Genomic DNA, 5,000 nt, shown 5'->3' with positions numbered 1-5,000 from the left:
CATCTTCACTAATTATGCTCGTCACTCTTTCCTCTTCCTTAGGTTTCGTTCCACTTCTCCTTTCTCGTTGTCTTTCCCGCCGACCTTTTGCTAGTCTTAATTATTCTTTCGGACGTCTTCTGTTTTGACGCCCGGGTGTTTGGGGAGGCGCGCACACTCACCCGTAGAACTGTGGTACCCGACGTTGTGAGCGAGGGGACGCTCTTATTGTCAATCCTCCTTTCGTTACTGAATGTGATCTCGACGGACTAACGGTTCTTAAGGTGGCGATTGTGGGGCGTATACTGACGATGCTCCCTTACGGGTCCCACCCTGTCTCTTGTTGGGTGTCCTGTCTTATAAATGTTGTGCCATGTGGGTGTAACGGCTCATTACTGAATTAAATTATTACCTACTCATTTTTATGCTGCTGAATGATCCTCTTATAACTTCTCAGGCTCGTGGGGTGTGCGACCAAGCCCCCGAGTTGGACTGTGTTGAAAGACCGGGCTCTGTAGCCCCCGAGTTGGACTGTGTTGAAAGACCGGGCTCTGTAGCCCCCGAGTTGGACTGTGTTGAAAGACCGGGCTCTGTAGCCCCCGAGTTGGACTGTGTTGAAAGACCAGGCTCTGTAGCCCCCGAGTTGGACTGTGTTGAAAGACCAGGCTCTGTAGCCCCCGAGTTGGACTGTGTTGAAAGACCAGGCTCTGTAGCCCCCGAGTTGGACTGTGTTGGAAGACCAGGCTCTGTAGCCCCCGAGTTGGACTGTGTTGGAAGACCAGGCTCTGTAGCCCCCGCTACACTGGGCCCAGACCAAGCTACTCCTGTGACCCTCCTGACTACCTCCCTCCACTCCCCTCCCTCTTCTGTGGTAGGGTTAAGCCCCAAGCCTCCTGTGGTGACCACCTCATCACCTGGAGCGGCTACTTCTCTCATTGTGACAACTGCACCTATTACCCCCCCCCCCCTCCCCTCTCACTTGGGGTGCCTTGTGGATTTATTCATTCCTAACATCTCTGTAACTCATCTGAGTTTCCAGCTTCCACCTTTTAGTATTCCGTGTCAACATTTCTTCTCTTTCTACTCTGTCAATTCCCCTGAGTATTTTATACGTTCCTATTAACCCCCCCCCCCTCCCTCTCCCTTCTTTTTCTAGTGTTGTAAGGTTCAGTTCCTTCAGGCGCTCTTCATACCCCATCCCTCGCAACTCTGGGACGAGTCTCGTCGCAAACTTTTGAACCTTTTTCAGTTTCCTTACGTGTTTCTTCAGGTGGGGACTCCATGATGGGGCGGCATACTCTAAGACTGGCCTCACGTAGGCAGTGTAAAGCGCCCTAAATGCCTCCTTACTTAGGTTTCTTAATGATGCTCTAACTTTTGCCAGTGTAGAGTACGCTGCTGTCGTTATCCTATTTATATGTGTCTCAGGAGTTAGATTAGGTGTTACGTCCACTCCCAGGTCTCTTTCTCGCGTCGTTACAGGTACGCAGTTCCCCTTCATTGTGTACTGTCCCTTTGGTCTCCTATAACCTGATCCCATTTCCATAACTTTACATTTGCTCGTGTTGAACTCCAGTAGCCATTTCCCTGACCATCTCTGCAACCTGTTCAAGTCCTCTTGGAATCCTCCAAGAGGACTTGACCACACCAACAATTACCAACAATCAACAACCAACAATGGTGTTGGTGTGACCAACACCAACAATCCTTATCTGATACAACTCTCCTCATTAATTTTGCGTCATCAGCGAACATCGACATGTAGGTTTCTACTCCTGTAAACATGTCATTTTCGTATATTAGAAATAGAATCGGCCTCAACACCGATCCTTGAGGTACTCCACTCGATACTATTCGCCAGTGCGTGTGTGTGTGTGTGTGTGTGTGTGTGTGTGTGTACTCACCTATTTGTGCTTGCGGGGGTTGAGCTCTGGCTCTTTGGTCCCGCCTCTCAACTGTCAATCAACTAGTGTACAGGCTCCTGAGCCTATTGGGCTCTATCATATCTACACTTGAAACTGTGTATGGAGTCAGCCTCCACCACATCACTGCCTAATGCATTCCATTTGTCAACCACTCTGACACTAAAAAAGTTCTTTCTAATATCTCTGTGGCTCATTTGGGCACTCAGTTTCCACCTGTGTCCCCTAGTGCGTGTGCCCCTTGTGTTAAATAGCCTGTCTTTATTTACCCTGTCAATTCCTCTGAGAATCTTGTACGTGGTGATCATATCCCCCCTAACTCTTCTGTCTTCTAGCGACGTGAGGTTTAATTCCCGTAGTCTCTCCTCGTAGCTCATACCTCTCAGCCCGGGTACTAGTTGGTGGCAAACCTTTGAACTTTTTCCAGTTTGGTCTTATGCTTGACTAGATATGGACTCCATGCTGGGGCTGCATACTCCAGGATTGGTCTGACATAGGTGGTATACAAAGTTCTGAATGATTCCCTTGCACAAGTGTTTAAATGCCGTTCTTGTGTTAGCCATCCTGGCATATGCTGCTGATGTTATCCTCTTGATATGGGCTTCAGGGGACAGGTCTGGCGTGATATCAACCCACAGGTCTTTCTCTCAAGATTCATGTAGAATTTCATCTCCCAAATGATACCTTGTAACTGGCCTCCTGCTCCCTACACCTATCTTCATTACATTACATTTGGTTGGGTTAAACTCTAACAACCATTTGTTCGACCATTCCTTTAGTTCGTCTAGGTCTTCTTGAAGCCTCAAGCAGTTCTCCTCTGTCTTAATCCTTCTCATAATTTTGGCATCGTCAGCAAACATTGAGAGGAATGAGTCTATACCCTCCGGGAGATCGTTCACGTATATCAGAAACAGGATAGGACCGAGTACAGAGCCCTGTGGGACTCCACTGGTAACTTCACGCCAATCTGAGGTCTCAGCCCTCACTGTAACTCTTTGCTTCCTATTGCTTAGGTATTCCCTTATCCACTGGAGCACTTTACCAGTTACTCCTGCCTGCCTCTCCAGCTTATATACCAGCCTCTTATGGGGGACTGTATCAAAGGCTTTCCGACAGTCCAAAAAAAATGCAGTCTGCCCAGCCTTCTCATTCTTGCTTAATCTTTGTCACCTGATCGTAGAATTCTGTTAAGACTGTAAGGCAAGATTTACCCTCCCTGAACCCATGTTGGCAATTTGTCACGAAGTCCCTTCTCTCTAGATGTGTTACTAGATTTTTTCTCACGATCTTCTCCATCACTTAGCATGGTATACAAGTTAAGGACACTGGCCTGTAGTTCAGTGCCTCTTGCCTGTCACCCTTCTTGTATATTGGGACCACATTAGCCGCCTTCCATATTTCTGATAGGTCTCCTGTCTCCAGTGACTTACTATACACTATGGAGAGTGGCAAACAGAGTGCCTCTGCACACTCTTTCAATGCCCATGGTGATATCCCGTCTAGACCAACAGCCTTTCTCACATCCAGATCCAACAGGTGTCTCTTGACCTCATCTGTGTGTGTGTGTGTGTGTTTGTGTGTGTGTGTGTGTTTGTGTGTGTGTGTGTGTGTGTGTATGTGTGTGTTGTGGGGGGAAGAAGACACATGGAGCACTAAAGTTGACTTATAAACGCCAACAACACAGAAATATGAGCAGCAACTCTCCACCTTGTGAGACCCTTGACGGACTTATAATAGACGAGTGTGGAAATAGTGTACAGTGTTCTGCCCTCATGTGCTGTGTTGTATTATCACAATAAACTTGTGTGAACGCCACACACGTGCCAAACATACTCATATACTCAGACCTGTATCAGGTACGAGAATATTTCATATCCATATCGTGTTATCATTATGAGGTGCAGTAATATACATAAACCTATTCGTGTGCCCTAATGTGGTACAAGGATAAACTTATACATATCCTGGGGATGAGGACTGTGTACCCGCTTATCCTGATGAACAGTCCACCACTGAACAACGGAGGTAAATGAACAGTGGTGCAAGGTTTTACACTGAACCATTGAAAAAGAAACGTATGTATCTCCTTACTGTATAAGACACTATGTATAGTTATATGATTCACTAATACATATTTAAACAGGCTAAGATATGTCATATATTCTCCCGCCTGGCGTTATTGCAAGGTCACATACTGTATGAATGTGTATGTATGTATATATATATATATATATATATATATATATATATATATATATATATATATAATATATATAATATATATAATATATATATATATATATATATATATATATATATATATATATATATATATATATATATATATATATATATATATTGCATACTATAGTAGACAAAGTTGGCCCAAGTTGTGTCCCTGGTGTGTAGTAAGTTAAGGTAAGTAGTGTCCGTGGTACACAGTGTGTAGTAAGTCAAGGTAAGTAGTGTCCGTGGTACACAGTGTGTAGTAAGTTAAGGTAAGTAGTGTCCGTGGTACAGAGTGTGTAGTAAGTGTAGTAGGGTGGAGGGAAGCATGTGGGTGAGTGTAGAGGTGTAGTGTACTAACCAGACTCGTGTATCTCCCCCGCTGTAGGATGTGGTGGGTGCGTCAGGCGTGGCGTGTGCTGGTGGTGCTTGTGGCTTGGCGCCTGGTGATGCTCAAGAGTAGTGCTGCCAGAAGAGCCTGGTACGGCCTCTTCAGGCTCCTGGTGAGACTCCTCACCTACCTGCCGCTCCTCAACAGGATATGAGGCACGCTGCTCTCTAGCACCCATCTCCACCTTAACATCGTCGTCCTTACGTGTTGGTCGTGCTTCTACACTGGCGGCGGCACCACTGCTGCCTACTTCTGTAGCCACTCTCCACTCTGCAGCCCAGACTCATCTTAAATGTGGCCTTCAGAGTATTGTTATTAGCAGCAGCAGCAGCAGCAGCTACAGCAGACAGCAGCAGCAGGAGCAGCAGACAGCAGCAGGAGCAGCATGCGCTATCGCCAGATTGTGATTAGTAGTAGAGTAGAGTGTTGCGGGAGGGTGGTGCAGACGCCATATACCAGAGGCCGCCACACTACTAAACATG

The 5,000-nt window shown here is 46.4% G+C and overlaps 1 long non-coding RNA gene across 1 annotated transcript in view; it reads left to right on the top strand.

Moving 5' to 3' along the window:
• The window catches only part of LOC138354490 (uncharacterized), a 12,615-nt gene that overhangs the window by 1,517 nt on the left and 6,098 nt on the right, over positions 1-5,000 (top strand). Inside the window, exon 2 of the long non-coding RNA XR_011223587.1 lies at positions 4,516-5,000. This exon is cut by the window's right edge and continues 6,098 nt beyond it. This is a non-coding gene — a long non-coding RNA (uncharacterized lncRNA). The remainder of the gene's footprint in view (positions 1-4,515) is intronic.

Source organism: Procambarus clarkii, chromosome 63, assembly GCF_040958095.1.
Source record: "Procambarus clarkii isolate CNS0578487 chromosome 63, FALCON_Pclarkii_2.0, whole genome shotgun sequence".
NCBI lineage: Eukaryota > Metazoa > Arthropoda > Malacostraca > Decapoda > Cambaridae > Procambarus > Procambarus clarkii.
The sequence above is the reverse complement of the archived record's forward strand: the minus strand, read 5'-3'. Positions and strand labels throughout refer to the sequence as shown.